The 16533-nt window shown below is 48.8% G+C and overlaps 1 long non-coding RNA gene across 1 annotated transcript; it reads left to right on the top strand.

Moving 5' to 3' along the window:
* The first annotated feature begins 826 nt into the window (after window positions 1-826).
* Window positions 827-16320, top strand: LOC122461689. Its single transcript, XR_006283792.1, has 3 exons — window positions 827-929; window positions 14924-15105; window positions 15607-16320. It is a non-coding gene; the product is annotated as an uncharacterized LOC122461689 (long non-coding RNA).
* Window positions 16321-16533: the final 213 nt, after the last annotated feature.

Here is a 16533-nt window from a genome sequence, read left to right on the forward strand (position 1 = left end):
AGGAAGTTGCCGCCTGCTTCTCAGCCCTCCCCGGCTTCCCGCCGAACAGCTGATTCGCGGGAAGCCTGGGGGGGGGGGCGGGGACGGAGAAGCAGAGCGTGGCGGCGCGTTCAGGGGAAGAGGCGGAGCGGAGGTGAGCTGGGGCCAGGCGTGGGGTGGGGAGCTGCCGGTGGGTACTCTGCACCCATCAAATTTTCCCCGTGGGTGCTTCAGCCCCGGAGCACCCAGGGAGTCGGCACCTAAGGCGCCACTTTTGATGTGTTCAGTGGGGGAGCGCCCGCTCCCCCGCTCCCCCCCAGTTATGCTCCCCCACCCCTAGGAGCCAGAGGGACCTGCCGGATGCTTCCCGGGAGCTGCCCCAGGTAAGCACCACCGGGACTCCCCACCTCGCCCCCCAGCAGGTGCCTCTGGCTCTTAGGGGTGGGGTGGGCACCCACTATGGTGGCCTACGACACCCTCCTGCCCAGTTCTGGGGGCGGTCAGGGGAGAGGGGTGGATGGAGCAGGGGTCCTGGGAGGGGGGCATCAAGGAACGCGGGGGGGGGTTGGATGGGGCAGGAGTCCTGGGGGGCAGGGGTGGGCAACGATCCCCTCGTGGGGTGAGGAGGGAACCCGTTGTTAAGATTTTGGCAGCTCATCACTGCCTGTGACGAGATGGACTAGAGGCAGAGGCCCCCTGCTAGAGGTCTTGTGGCCCTGCCCCAGAAAAGGGCCATAGAGAGATCCTCCAAGCTGCCTAGAGCAGCCGTATGGGAAGCAGCCAATCATGCTCCAACAGGCTAGCATAAGAAGAGCTGCAGGGCTGATGAATGCAGTTGTTTTTTGCTGGAGGGTGCTGGCTGGCTGGCTGGCTGGCTGGCTGGCTGGCTGAGGGAGCAACAGGATCCCGGACAGAGCAGTGCTGGGACTCGGCCAGGACAAGGCCCCGAGGTAAGAATGATCTCAGGCCACGGAGAAGTAGCTCAGGGAATTGTAGCTGTTTATTTAAAGGGACATAGTAGATAGGTGCTATCTATAGGGTCCCTGGGCTAGGACCTGGAGTAGAGGGAGGTCCTAGGTCGTCCCCACCCCACAACCAGTCACTGGGAAAGAGGCCTGCACTTTGATACACCCCAGAAGGGGACTTAAACTCTTTTAGTGGCCCAGCTGAAGAGTTGGGGCCAGAAAAGACCCAGAGAGGTGAAGGGTCTCCAGGCAGGGAGCTCTGGGGGATGTGGCCCCACACCAGGGCCAGGACTGCTTGAAGAGCAGGGACCATTTGAGGGAGCCCAGAAGGGGCTGAGAGACAGTTCAGACAAGGGTACTGTGATAGGCCCTGCTAAACTGATTAAGGAATGACCCAAAGATGGGGCTGCAGATCAAAGGACCTTACAGAGGGTGCTGAGATAGGCCCCCTGTTGGACATATATCCTGGAAGGGGTTTTGATCTTTATCTCACATACAGACGGTCTGACTCAGTTGGGGGGCTGAGTCACCAAAGACCCACCACAAACAGAGAGAGAGCACGCACATGGACTGAGATGGGGGGGGGGGGGGCTCACGAGAGGTGAGTGCACCCCATTCCAGGCCCTCTCTTTGGCCTGGTCTGCTCAGAACGTCTCTCAGTATCAGGATGACAAAGGCCTAGCTCTGTCATAGTGGATGCTTGGGTCCCAGGAGACAGTGAGGTAGCAGCTTTGATGGTGAAGCTTAGTTTTTGCAGTCCATCCATCTCTCAGTCAGCAGTGGCTGTCCCCCCAAAACCATTTTTTAAGGACCCCAAAAAGGAGTGATGGGCAGAATAGCTCATCCCCTCGTTGTTTGGTTCACCAGTTAGGCCTAATTTCCAGCCCACCTATTTTGGTCCATTGACTTCTGGTTCCACACTTCTCTTGTGATCTTAAACACAATCCTTGGGTTATCTCAATAGCCTTTTTGTGTGGACTAATTCAGCCTTTCTAACTCTCTTTTGTACCTTTTCCCAGCACCATTTATTGTTATTGGTTATTCCCTCACCCATCTTGTCTCTTGAATACCCTGGGGCCGACATGGCTACAGCTACGCTGCATATTGGTTATTGTGACATTTTTATGAACTTCCGCCCACTTCTCACAGCTGAGCCCACAACTGAGTAGATTTGTGAATCCAATTATCACAGTAGATTTCCTATGCCCTCTCCTACTGCCTGCACATCCACACCTGAGCGTAGAATCTGGCCCTGTACCTCAATGCACTTCACAGAGGCAAATAATTCAGCTTCCTGGACAAGTTTACTTCACTGCGAAACGTTCACATTCCACATCAGGTTTTTCTAAATGGTCCGATTTTGGGAAGAAACTCATAATGACATTTTATTTCTGATTTCAGTGAAAACAAATTTTAAGTCTGCTGTAAGTGTTCTCAGCCCTTGTGGCTGCAGAGACAAGCTGGAAAGGGAACCAAATGCAGTCTGAAGGCTCCAACCCTGGAATGGACATGAAAAGAACCCAGGATTTAGGATTTTTAAGCCAATCTCATGATTTTTAATGCCTGGGGTTGGTTGAGCATCCTCCTGTGTGCCAGGAACCCAGTTCTGACTGCATTTGTGCTCATGTGGAAAGAGAAACTGATCATTCACAGTGCGAGCTGAATAAGGCACAAAAGAATAAACAATATCACTGGTGAAGAGGAAATTAGATTTTTAGAATCTTCCTTCTATTAATCTCAGTTGTTAGTAGTAACTCAGAATAAATTAGATTTTAATTGGCGAGTATTCCAGTAGCAGAGACATGGGTCAGGAATCCTCAATCTCCGTGTGAGAAGGGTAACTGGTCTCGGTGATTATCTTCCTAGCAAGGGGCTGTTATAATCCAGGTTATAATCCAGACTGTGTTTCTGGGTGTTTATAGACCAGAACATGTGATTTGGAGCTTGAGATGGTAGCTTTGAATCTGATGGGTCTTGTGTACCACATCTCACCATCTCTGTGCTAGGCACCAATTTAACAGAGAGAAAAAGCCAGTGCATGGACAGAGCCAGGAATGTTGCAGTCAAGCTTTGATTTATGTTTATTTTCAACAAATCTGGATTCAAATAAAAATCCCAGGCAGAGGAAACAATCCTGTTAATTGCACTGGGTATTCTCCTGTCTGGTGTCCTGGGCTTAGGAGAGACTTAAGCTTGGTACACAGCCTGCCTGCTAGGCTTACATCCCTTGCTGTTTAAGTCCAGTAATTTTGCAGGTTTAGCAGCCAGGCTAATTAAGGCAAAGATAAAAGAGAAGAATTAGGTTGCAAAGGAATAGTAACAAGACAGCGTTCCGAAGCAGCTGCCTTGCAGTAGGGCCTGTCATGCTCTGTGCATTTGAGAGTGATGGGGGAGAAGGTAATATATTTTATTGGACCAATGAATGCCAAGAGAATGCATTCCTTCCTCCATGTGTACTGTCCTCTCCCACCAAGTGTGTCCTGAAAGTAGTGGTCTCTATGTTTCTAGACATAATCGTACTACAGTGCTCCCTATTGTAACATCCCTTTTGTCACATTTATCTCGGGTTGCAAAATTAAACATACTTCCCAGTCTGTTATGCCCCTATAAAGTCTAGATCATTGTCACAGACTGGCTGATCCTTGAGATGATAGGAGACTGCTTTGCCCTTGGCTCTCATGCGGGGGTCGTGTTTTGAGGGTCTGTTCCAATATCTGGCCGTTTTTTGTCGGCTTGTGTTCCTGCCGTGTCCTGCTGATCCAGTCTCAGCAGAGGGGTATTTCACTGTCTTCCTGATTCACCCACTCTGAACACAAGACAAAATGATGGATGTTGTGACATTCTATACCTTGGGGGAGTGCCCTGTAACCCCCAGATTCCCCATTTATGTGAAATATCACAGTTACATATAAAGTATGCCACGTGAGGTATTGGGAAAGGTTATGATCTGCTGAAAGTAATTTTTCTATCTAAATATGTATTATTAATTCATATGAAGTTATGAGACTATTTTATGGTTGTCACTAAAATATGCAGTGGGTTTGGGACACAGGAGAGACACTGGGGTTCTGCTTCACCTTGGGACTCAGCAATGCCCACCAGACATGCCTGGACTTGTGTTCTCCAAGCACATGGACTAAGGGTATAAAACAGAACACAGTGGCCACATGCTTGGCCTTTCTCCTTCCTCCACTTATTCTGCAAGCAACAAGGACACTCAGAAGACTGAAGACTCCAACAGAGAAGACTGGCCTAGGTTTAAGGGACAAACCAGTATATTAAAAGACTGCAATATCCAGTGGGGTGACAAACGGCTTATTCTATATGTTGTCCAATCTAATAGGGTTGAGAGTTTAGACAGCGTGCTTATATTTTATTTCTTTTGGTAACTAACTCTGACTTCTTGCCTATCACTTCTAATCATCTAAAAATCTATTTTTTTTTTAGTAATAAATTTAACTGTTTCACTTTACCAGTGAGTTTGCCTGAAGTATTTGGTAAGGGTGTATGCTCAGTTTACAAAGGCTGTAAAATAGGAAATACTTTTCCCTAGGAGGGTGGTGAAGCACTGGAATGTGTTACCTAGGGAGGTAGTGGAATCTCCTTCCTTAGAGGTTTTTAGGGTCAGGCTTGACAAAGCCCTGGCTGGGATGATTTAGTTGGGGATTGGCCCTGCTTTGAGCAGGGGGTTGGTCTAGATGACCTCCTGAGGTCCCTTCCAACCCTGATATTCTAGGATTACACCCCTGCATGCTCGAGCAATATTCTTATGCTCCTCCCATGTCATCTGTCCAAGTTTCCACTTCTTATAAGCTTCCTTTTTTGTGTTTAAGCTCACCGAAGATTTCTCTGTTAAGCCAAGCTGGTCACCTGCCATATTGGCTATTCTTGCTGCACTTCAGGATGGTTTGTTTCTGCACCCTCAATAAGGCTTCTTTTAAAATACAGCCAGCTCTCCTGGACTCTTTCTCCTCCCCCTCCCCCCCTCTTATATTAGCCTCCCAGGAGATCCTGCCCATCAGTTCCCTGAGGGAGTCAGTCTGCTTTTCAGAAGTCCAGGGTCCGTGTTCTGCTGCTCTCCTTTCTTCCTTTTGTCAGGATCCTGAACTCGACCATCTCATGGTCACTGTTGCCCAGGTTGCCACCCACTTCTACTTCCTCTACCAATTTGTCCTTGTTTGTGAGTAGCAAGTCAAAAGGTGCATGGCTCCTAGTTGATTCCTCCAGCACTTGCATCAGGAAGTTCCCAGATTCATGAGTGGGGCTCCACATGCAGTTGTGCTGAGTGATAACAACTCTTGGAGGGGCTTGCTGCTTGTCACTAGCAAAGCATTGTGAGAGACAGCCAAGGCTGGAGAGTTAAGGGAGCACAGCGGTAACACTGTTCCAGGCTGCACCCCAGGGATCCAGTCACAAATGCATTTGTGGATTCAGTGAATTATGCCCATCTGCCACTATACTTTGTATGAACAAAGATTTATCCATTCAACATATGTAACTTGATTCCCAGTGTACCATTTGTTCTGAGGAAATGTTGGATCCTGCCAGGCTTTCCCAGCTGTAGTTCTGGGAGGTCTTTAGCTTATCCTCCATAGTGGGTTTTGGCCATTGCTTGTCTCTTCCTTTTTGTCTGTTACTCCTTTCACCATTGCTAGTCGTAGTAATGCTGGGGCTATTGGCACCAAGATATGTGTGGGTCTTGTACCAAGATGCTGCTGTTGCCTTCTGTGGGAATGTGTCTCCATTCAAGTATGGCTTGCCATATATTTTTACAGCTTTTTTTTTTTTTTAACAGTCTTAAAAACATCCCCTGCCAGTTTGGCTTTGCCTTGTGACTGGCTGTGATACAACTGAATTCCCATTCCTAGGTCAATGGCACAAACTCATTGCAAGTGAACTGGGACCTGTTGTCTGGAACTGCCCGCTTTGGGGTCCCTTGCCTGCTGACATGCTGCATTGCTTTGTCTGTGATTGCTGTGGTGGTGTCTAACAGTTCATCTAGTTCCCAGAAGTCTGAACAGCAGTCTGCAGTGTGGAGGTAGTTTGTGGTTTGCATGAAAAGGTCCTTTCCTATGTTGCCCCAAGGTCTGTGGGGGGTGCTGTGTATTTTCACTTTCTCCTTTTGGTGCTTGGCCTGCATTTCCCCACATGCATCACAACTGCTCACCAGGTCTCAGATATCCTCGGTCATGAACATAGTGTCTCTGGCTTTCTGGCTACAGGCTTCTATTCTAGAATAGCTCCAATGTATTCTCAAGAGTTTCTGCTCTCAGTGCTTTGGGTGTTATGATGCGACTGCTTGTAGAGATGCCTTCTTGGACACTCGTCTTGTCCAATAGTTCAATTGTTCTTGGGGGATGGAGTGGGCTCCTGTAAATCTTTTTCTTGTATGGCTTTGGTTTTGGATTCTTTCTAGCCCTTGCCTTGAAAATGACACCTAACTGACTTGGTTAGTGCTTTCCACATCTTTCCATCAGGTTGAGGATTTCATATTCTTGTGCAGTTGCCATATTTTCCTGCTGATTGCTTATCCAGAGCAAGCTTGCAACTATGTACAGCTCAGTGCCTTTCTTGTAGTCTAACCCTTAGCTATAATGTTGTCATTTCAGTAGCATACACTGAACAAGTTCGGGGATGCTAGCAGGAATTTTTTTGAAAATGCTTTCTAGTGGCTTATGGTCACTTCCGAGTCGAATGATTTCCCATTAGAACACACTGACTGAACTTTTCACGTGTGAACGAAATTGCAAGACATTTAATTTGTAAGGCCATACAAATAGGAACAATGAATGTCAGCCATATTTACAGGATGGGGGACTCTCTTCTGGGTAGCAGGGACTCTGAAAAGACTTGGAAGTCATGGGTTGATAATCAGCTGAACACAAGCGCTCAATGCAACATTGCTTTAGCCCTTTTGGCCACAATCTTGGGGGGTCACAGTCCTGCATAACAGGAGACAATTCATGGCCCTGCACACTTGCATGAGAATGGCCTCCGCGGTGGATTCTCCAGTTCCAAAATGATTGCTACTGGTCAGCAGAAAATCTGGCCTTGCAAGTTTCTGCAATGTGATTGCCACTTGCTTCTCCACTGTCAGTGCAGCTCTCGTTCTGGTGTCCCTGCAGTGGAGGTCTGGGGCAAGCTCAACACGCAGATCCAGGAATGTGGCCTTGCACACCCCCAAGGTTCTGCAGCTGCTGCTTGCCATCCAAAGCCTGCATTATGATACGATTCCCATCAGTCAGTGCTTGTTTCACAGGCCCCAAAGCAGCACTCCACCATTTGCACCTACTCGGTGAGCACAACCAACAATCTTGAATTGGTCCTTGCAAACCAACAGCAATCTGGTCTCTAGGAAACTGTCATGTCCCCATGGCTTTTCTTGTGGCTCTGCAAATATCAGAGGATCATGCATTCTGTGCTTACAATGCTCATAACAATGCAGAGCTTGCAGGCTCCATGTTTCTGTTAGAGATGGCACAGTGACAAGTCCTGGGGGTGGAGTGGAGCTAGAGATTTTTCAAAAAGGTTTGAAAATTATGGGATAGGGATGGCATTATGTGGTGGAGAAAGTTGCATGATGGGAGCTTGACCCTGCAGTCCCACTCATCCCTACATGACTAGTTTCTGCCCCACCATGCATTGCCAAAATGTCCCAAAAGACAATGCACTAGACAGTGGTGAGTTGCACACTGGGATATCAACCCATGATGCACCGCACCATGGTTCACCTGGGAACAAACCAGCTTCCTCAGGATTAACTCATCACTGCTTACAGTCAAGTACTTTTATTGGGATGTTTAATTCCCCACAAAGGCTGATTTGGAAGGACAGAACCAAGCAGCCTCAGGGGTCCCTGTTTTGCAGACAGTTCATGTGAATGGGGGCCCTCCATGTAACTACCCTCTCCTGAAGGATGAGGGTCCTGGATTCAGCAGTGGTTTGATAACCACGTGTGTAGGAAACAATGGGGAACCGTGGATTAAAACCACAGGGAATTCTGCAACATGAAGAGTTTTAAACAGGCTGATGTTTGGGTTTGAAAGCAAATGCCCTGCCTCCAAGAATGAGTCTTGTGGGAGTGCCAGGGACTGAGCCTCTCCTGCCGCATCCATTGCCTGGAGCCCTGTGACAGTGCAGTCGCTACTGGGATGGCAGCCCTGGGAACTGAAGTCCTTTTGTCTAGCCACAGAATGGCTACAGCACACAGGCTTCCCCATTCTGCCCTGCCATGGTGCGTCCTGCCCCACCCAATGGGTAAGTGCTAAAGGGGGGTCCACACTGAGTGACTCATTCAGTTTTTTGCTTTGCTACTGAGATTCAGCCAGAGCCCCAGTTAGTGGCAGTTGTGATGTGATGTGGCCTGTGCAGCCTCCAACATATATCACTGGGGTGGTCCCTGATGTGAACAAGAGCCATTACGTAGTGTCCTGGCTGGATTCAAACCAGGCAGCTAGAGACAAGACTCTGGCCTAATTCTCCCAGAGTGTTTGTCCATCTCCTCTCCCACCACAGGGCTGTGTTTGCATGGAGTGATGTGCCTGGGAATTGCTTTGTTTCTCTGTCCCATGCTACAAGGATGTTTGTGCCACACCCACCACCGTGCTCCCTGCGTGCCTGTGGGGAGTTCGGGATGAAGATTGCAGGGAAAGGCAATTGGCCTGGCCAGCCATTGTCTGTGTTGAGATATTAGGAGGGGTGAGCTCAGCCCCAATCTCAGTTCCTTTTGTCTGAATCTGCAGTGAAGTCACTGTGTTGTGTCTCCTGCTACTGGAAGGCTTGTGATGTCACCCATTCAGCACTCTGACTTCACCACAGGTTCCAATGAGAGAAGAGGGGTGTGATGAGGTGTTCACCCTACACTGGCTCAGAAAGGGTTAATGATGCTGAAACAGGACCAACTAAGCAGATAGGCCACCTAATTCCCCTTGCTATGGTCTAAATAACATCAGATTAATGATGGAGCCCAGCTGAGAAGGAACAGGTGGGGCTTGTATGGAGCCAGGAAGCTGGCAGCAGAAGGGGGCTGCAGAAAGGGAGTTTGCAGCCATTCTCTGGAAAAGAAGGAAGGAAGGCCCTACCTACCTGGGGCAGAGTAGAAACCCAGGGGTCTAGGCTCTGCAGGAAGGGTTTACCCAGGAGGGTAGTGGAGCAAATAGCCTGAGCAGGAAAAGACTCAAGGAAACAGCAGCAAGATGGGACATTACAGACCTTGCCACTGATTAGAAGGTCTCGGACCTGGAATGTGGAACGTAGGGCAGGCCTGGGTTCCCCTACCAGCCACTGGGAAGTGGCACCGTCTGGGCAGCAAATGGGAAGGCTGCCTGAGGTAGTTTGAACAGAAAGACTTGATACCCCAGAATAGAGAAAACACATAGTGACCTGGCTGGAGGGTCAAGATGTGAAGAGTTGCAGAGGGAGACATCAGGCTGTGCAAATGAATGACAGAAGGGGGCATCAGGCTTGGAAGGAGCTAATCCCTAGAGCAGCCAGGAGGAGGTGCACTAGCAGTGAGTGAACTCTATTACAAGGGACTACAGTGGGGGAGGGAGTTAACCTAAATCTGCAAATATCAAATGTGACAGAAGGCTGCAAAGCAAGGGACAAGCAAGTGGATTTCTGCTTTCAGCCTGATTCACTGGAAGTCATTCCAGGAAACAGGCCCCGCTGTACAGCAGGCTACTCTCCTGGTGCCTAGGAACAATGGCAACTGGCCCATTAAATATGCAGCCCTAAATAAAACAAAGGGGCAAGACTAATGGAAGGTTGTAGCTGGAGGTGGGATGGGGAGGAGTCACCGAACATAGAGGTAAGAGGCGTTAATGCTTTCATTGAGCAAAAATGTAACCTTGGGAGCAACTGCTGGAAGGTGCTAGGGAGTGAAATTGTTGTTCTCTCCCACTGTGCTGGATTTGCCATAGATTCATAGATACTAAGGTCAGAAGGGACCATTATGATTATCTAGTCCGACCTCCTGCACAACACAGGCCACAGAATCTCACCCACCCACTTCTACTGGTCAGCTAAGGTACATTGTGTGGTGTGTCTGTGCAGGGGAGGAGACGCTGCAGGGAGGGGGAGTGTGCAGGGACAGGCATAGGGGGCAGATTCTGGGAAGTGTGCGGAGGCAAATGGAATTTCCTGTATTTCGGGCTCAGTGAGCTTACCCCTGCTGGAATCAGGAATGTGGGGAGAAGGCAGAGAGATCTCCCCATCTGGGGGGTGTGGGCAAGGCAGAGGGAATCTCCCCAGTTGTGGGTGTGAGGAGCAGACAGGCCTCCGTTCCCATCCCTTCTGTGTCTGAACTGCAGCTAGAGCTCCTGAATGTGCGGCCTGTATTTGCAATAGACAGATGCGTGGGCCGTGCTCCCAGCTGAGTTGGAAGGCAGAAGCATGCAGATAGGCTGCCATTTGTTGGTGTGTTTCAATCCAGACAGCATAGCCTCTTCCATGTGGATGCTGTGGAGATATTCTATTGTGCTGTTTAGAATATTAAACTTCACATCCAGAACATTAGCCAAAGTGATGGCACCATCTGCTGCATAATCATGGACCTCTGTACACAGCTCTGTTAATGAATCTGCCTGTATGTTTCCAGCATGCCCAACACACCCACCCGTGCTCTTCAAGTCTTGATCTGCAGCAGGCTCTGCTATTCCACTCCCGTGCCTGGGTTTCTTCCTGTTGTGAGCTGTACACACCGCTCCAAAGGCCTGGATGGGAGACCACCCAGCTAACTTTCATCATGACCTAGGCATGGATTTAAGGTGGTCTTGAAAGACCACAGCTGTTTGCTTAAACTCCTCCAGCCACACTGTAAGGGGAGACCAAGCCACAGGATAAATAACAGCATTGCTACTAGGAGCAATAGGCAGCAGAGGCTCATAGAGTCATCGATTCCAAGGTCCAAAGGGACCATTGTGATCATCTAGTCTGACGTCCTGCATAGCACAGGCCCTTGAATTAATTCCTGTTTAAATTAGAGCAATGGTTCTCAATCAGGGGTCTGTGTGCCCCTGGGGGTAAGCAGAGTCTCCCAGGGGGTACATCAACTCATCTAGAGATTTGTCTAGTTTTACAACAGGCTACGTAAAAAGCACTAGCAAAGACGGTACAAACAATTTTCATATAGACAATGACTTGTTTATACTGCTATATTAGGGCTGTCAAGCGAATTTAAAAAAATTAATTGCACTGTTAAACAATAATAGAATAGTGTTTGTTTAAATATTTTTAGATGTTTTCTATACTTTCCAATATATTGATTTCAATTACAACACAATACGAAGTGTACAATGCTCACTTTATATATTTTTGATTACAAGTATTTTGCATTACAGTACTTGTATTAGGTGAATTGAAAAATACTATTTTTGTTTTTATAGTGCAATCTCTTTATCATGAAAGTTGAACTTACAAATGTAGAATTATGTACAAAAAACAAAATTAAAAAATAAAATAATGAAAATTTTAGAGCCTGCAAGTCCACTCAGTCCTACTTCTAGTTCAGCCAGTCTTTCAGACAAACAAGTTTGTTTACATTACAGGAGATAATGCTGCCCATTTCTTGTTTACAACATCACCTGAAAGTGAGAACAGGCATTTGTAGGGTGACTAGACATCCTGTTTTTAAAGGAATAGTCCCATATTTCAGCTCTCCTGCAGGTGCCCTGACTTTTTCTTAAAAATGGGCAAATTGTCCCATATTTTCTGTCTTTCCCCGTCTTTCCCTCCCCATCAGTACTGGTGGGTCCTGCTGCTGGCCAGATTGCTGCTTGCCAGCTGCCTGCCTACCAGCGGTGGGGGAGGAGGGGTCCAGTGGCCGAAGATGGGGGTGGGTGTGCAAGGCTAGTGGCAGGGCCAAGATGCAGGGTGCAGGGCTGGCCGCTCCCCCGATGGTCTGTCAGCGCAGTCTCCGCTGTGCCCTAGCTCTCGTTCAGCAGGGCTCTCCCCCCTCCTTCCCCGTCCCATTTCTAGCCAGTGGTGGCTGCAAGCTGCGGCACCTGGTGAGAGTGGGCAGGTGCAAGGCGGCGGCCAGTTACATGTCGCCTCTGCTGTTCACCCATTGGCCCTTTACATGCTCCCCCTCTCTTATCCTCTCCTTGTTTGCCCCTTCACCCTCTAGCCCTGCTGCTCTTCCATATCCCCCCGGCAGGGCGCATCCCACTCCCAGTGCTGTGCGGAGAACCAGCCCCTGGTCGGAGTGTTCAGCTCACTAACAGCCTGGCCTGCAGGCTCCTTCCTTCCCCCCACTGTGTCTGGCTGGAAAGCCCAAGAGCCTCTGGCCTGGGGCACTAGCCAGGAGGAGCTGAGCCCTGCATGTGCCAAAGCCCCATACAGTGCTAACACAGGGAAGCCTCCACCCCACCCCCAGCTAAGCTCTGGAGTGGTAGTGAGGGGCAGAGGGAGGTGAAGCAATTTCCAGCCTGTTCACACCTCAGCCCTGCAGGCTGCCCAGCAGCCCCCTGGGCAGAGGCTTAGCAGCTTCTTCACCTGCCCCTACCACCTTGGGTCATACCCCCAAGGAGTGCAGGGCTGCTCCATCCCCTAGGCACCCTCCTTTGCTGAGCCACCTCTCTAGCTGGGTTTGCAGAAGCCCCTGCAGTCGGGTTCCCTGGGCCCTGGTGCACAATGCATCCTCAGAGCTTAACTCCTTCCTGCCCATGCTGCAGCCGACGGACGTGAGGCGGCTGGGTTATGTCCGTGGCCAGCAGCAGCCTGGAGGTGTTAGCTGCCTTTCGACACTGTGTGGGCAGGAAGGGACAAGCTGCTTCCACCCACAAGGGAGCAGGGGGAGAGAGGAGCTCTGCAAAGGCATGGGCCAGGTCATTCCTTCCCCCGCCTCCTCTCCTGCAGCTGAAAGCAGCTCCTGCCCCTTCCCTCCCACACAGTGCTGAAAGGCTGCTGCTGGCCACATTGTGGTGTGAACCCTGGCAGAAATCTGAGGAAGGGCATGTGACCCTGCATGTCCCCCACACATCTTGCTTCGGGAAGATGTAGTGCCAGATACGGGTCCCTCCCAGGGGCCCAGCCAGGCATGTAGGGTGCATGGCACTGGGCATGGAGGGTCGGGTTGGTTAGTCACCCTCCCTGTGAGAGAGGTGTACGGGAGTGTGTGTGTCATCCCTCCCCATGTGAACCCGAAAGTCTTAAAGATAAGAAAGTAAATAAAAACAATCCGACTATGTAGTATTTCTTTATAACAGGGGCTCAGTCAACTTGATGTTAATTTGAATGTTTGTACTGCGTAGTTCTGATTGATTGCCATTGAACTTGCTTGAATACAAGTAGTTTTCCCAGGTGTCCTGTATTCAGCACAGAGAAATATGGTCACCCTAAGCATTTGCATGGCACTTTTGTAGCTGGCATTGCAAGATATTTAGCATATCTGACATGTAAACATTCATCCAAAATCTGAGAGGGATGAGGTGTGGAACATGCTTTCAGCAGTCTTAAAAGTGCAACACTCCCATATGGAAACTACAGAACCCAAACCACCAAAAAAAGAAAATCAACCTTCTGCTGGTTGTTTACATTTACAGGAGATAAACTTCTACAAGAAGTAGGACTGAGTGGACTTGTAGGCTCTGAGTTTTACATTGTTTTTGAGTATAGTTATGTAACAAAAAAAATACATTTGTAAGTTGCACTTTCACGACAAAGATTGCACTACAGAGGTGAACTGAAAAATACTATTTCTTTTGTTTATCATTTTACAGTGCAAATATTTGTAATAAAAATATACGCTTTGATTTCAATTACAACACAGAATACAATATATATTAAAATGTAGGAAAACATCCTTTAACAAATTTTAATTGACATTCTATTTAACGATTAAAACTGCAACTAATGGCGATCAATTTGAGTTAATCGCTTGAGTTAACTGAGATTAATCGACAGCGCTACTCGAAACTATAGACTGAAATGTAAGTACAATGTTTATATTCCAGTTGATTCATTTCTATCATATAATTATAAAAGAAAGTAAATCAAATTTTCAGTAGTAGTGCACTGTGACACTTTTGTATTTTTATGTCTGATTTTGTAAATATTTTAGTGAGCTGAAACTTGAGGGTATGCAAGACAAATCAGACTCCTGAAGGGGGTACAGTAGTCTGAAAGGGTTGAGAGCCTTTGAACTAGAGGATTCAGAGTAACAGCCGTGTTAATCTGTATTTGCAAAAAGAAAAGGAGTACTTGTGCCACCTTAGAGACTAACCAATTTATTTGAGCATAAGCTTTCGTGAGCTACAGCTCACTTCATCGGATGCATACTGTGGAAAGTACAGAAGATGTTTTTATACACACAAACCATGAAAAAATGGGTGATTACATAAGCTATTACCAGCAGGAGAGTGGGGTGGGGGGAGAGAAAACCTTTTGTAGTGATAATCACCCATTTTTTCATGGTTTGTGTGTATAAAAACGTCTTCCATACTTTCCACAGTATGCATCCGATGAAGTGAGCTGTAGCTCACGAAAGCTTATGCTCAAATAAATTGGTTAGTCTCTAAGGTGGCACAAGTACTCCTTTTTCTTTGAACTAGAGGATGTCTCCTAGAAAAACATCCCATCTTGGTCTTAAAAATTGTCTATAATGGAGAATCCACCACAGCCCTAGGTAAATTTATCCCAGTGGTTAATTACCCTCACTATTAGAAATTTGCACCTTATTTCCAGTCTGAATTTGTCTAGCTTCAACTTACATCCAGTGGATCCTGTTAGATCTTCCTGTGCTAGATTGAAGGGCCAGGCCCATTATCAAACTTTTGTTCCTCAGGTAAGTGCTTATAGATTGTGATTAAATCACCCCTTCACCTTCTCTTTGTGAAAACTGCGCAATTTGCCTATCACTGCCAGGCAGGTTTTCCAATCCTTTAATCATTCTCATGGCTCTGCTCTGAAGCCCTCCCATCTATCACATTTATCAGCGGTTCATATGGCTTTTTTTCACCAGCAGTGATTTGTCTTTTCAGGTGCTCAGAGGCTGTGCTGCAGCTCCAGGATACCAGGTTCTGGGCTGGGCCCAGCACAGGAGAGTCACCCAGCTCCCTCTCTGGGCTCCTCAGGGAAACCCTCTGCCCCCAGCTCCCGCTCCTGCACCTACATAACCTCACCTGCAATTCAAGGTTCCTGCTCCAGGAGGCCTTTCTTCCAGGTCAGGACCTTATACTCCACTGGCTACCGCCTCTTGCAGTCATGCTGCTGCAACCTTCCCTACCTCCCCCCAGCACTGCACTGAGTGGCACGCTGAGTCTGATCAGTCCCAGGCTGGGCCTGGGAGGCCTTATCACTTCTCTCCCCCCCAGCACTCAGGGGGCCTCACCTGCCTGAGAATAGTCTCTCTTCTCCCCAGCCTGCAGAACTGCATTGTGCAATGGTCTCTGTAACTCAGACCCTCTGAATCTGCTCTCCACATGCGCAGAGCAGTAGCCCAGACCTTGTGATGCTGCTGACCACTCCCTGCTGCACTTCAGTGCAGAAACTCCAGCAGTGTTTTTACCAGAGCTGACTCTTGGGGCTGGATCAGGCCTGGAGCATGGCCAGCCACAGATTCCCCAGCTCAGCCACCCCTCTCTCACAGCAAGGCAGACACTGCGTGGGAGGCGGGGGCCAGCAATCATGATGTGAAGCTCTTTCTGTTTCCTTGTGTTCTCAGGAACTGTGCTCCCCCAGCTGCCTGCCCCCTGAAACACCACTGCTGCTGTGAGCAGCACCATCACACGAGACAAGAGCTTGGGGGTACCCTGTATATGCCCCCTCCCTGCACCCTGAGATCCAGAGGTCTCCCAGCATACACAGCAGCAGGTAGTTTGTTCTGTCCTATTAGTGACTTGCATCGAGACGGGCTGGGGCCAGAACTTCTCACCTACAATAGCTGGAGAGCAGGGATGACCGGACCTGGCCCAAGGGTCAACTGGCAACTACCCAGGAGCTGAATGGCTGTGAGCACCAAGCAGAAAACAAAGCACCCTGCAGCTAATCTCAGCTTTGACATGGTGCTGCAACCTGGTGTGATTCCAGGTCCCAGCATGCAATTCTCTGCCTTGATCCACCCATCATGATAAAGCCCTACATTCTTGGACCTGTGGAGTCTGCGGGTTGCACCTCTGTCAAAAGGGAGCATGGTCCTGGCTTGGCAGTCCAGAGCCGAATAGAGCAGGACAGTGTGGGTTTGGTGCCTTGGGACCTTGGGTGGGGTTTGGTGTTGTCCAGTTGGCTCTCAGTAGTTCTTTAAGGGAATGGTGTGAAATAAACATCCCATGGGAATAGGAGGGGGATGAGCACAGCAAGGAGAAAAGGTATGTGGCAGCCTCAGGGCAGCAGCACTCCTGTGAGGAGAGCTGATGGTGCAATGTGCCTACAAGGGACTCCCTCTGCTTGGCAGCCCCAGATAATGCCTGGTGCTGAGAGAGCTAGATTAGATCACAGAATCATAGCAATGTAGGACTGGCAGGGGACCTCAAGAGGTCATCCAGTCCAATCCCCTGCACTGAGGTAGCGTCAAGTATACCTAGACCATCCCTGATGGGTGTTTGTTCAACCTGTTCTTAAACCTCCAATGAGGTCCTTGAAAGCCTGTTCC

This window comes from Chelonia mydas, chromosome 9 (assembly GCF_015237465.2).
Source record: "Chelonia mydas isolate rCheMyd1 chromosome 9, rCheMyd1.pri.v2, whole genome shotgun sequence".
Taxonomy (NCBI): Eukaryota; Metazoa; Chordata; order Testudines; family Cheloniidae; genus Chelonia; species Chelonia mydas.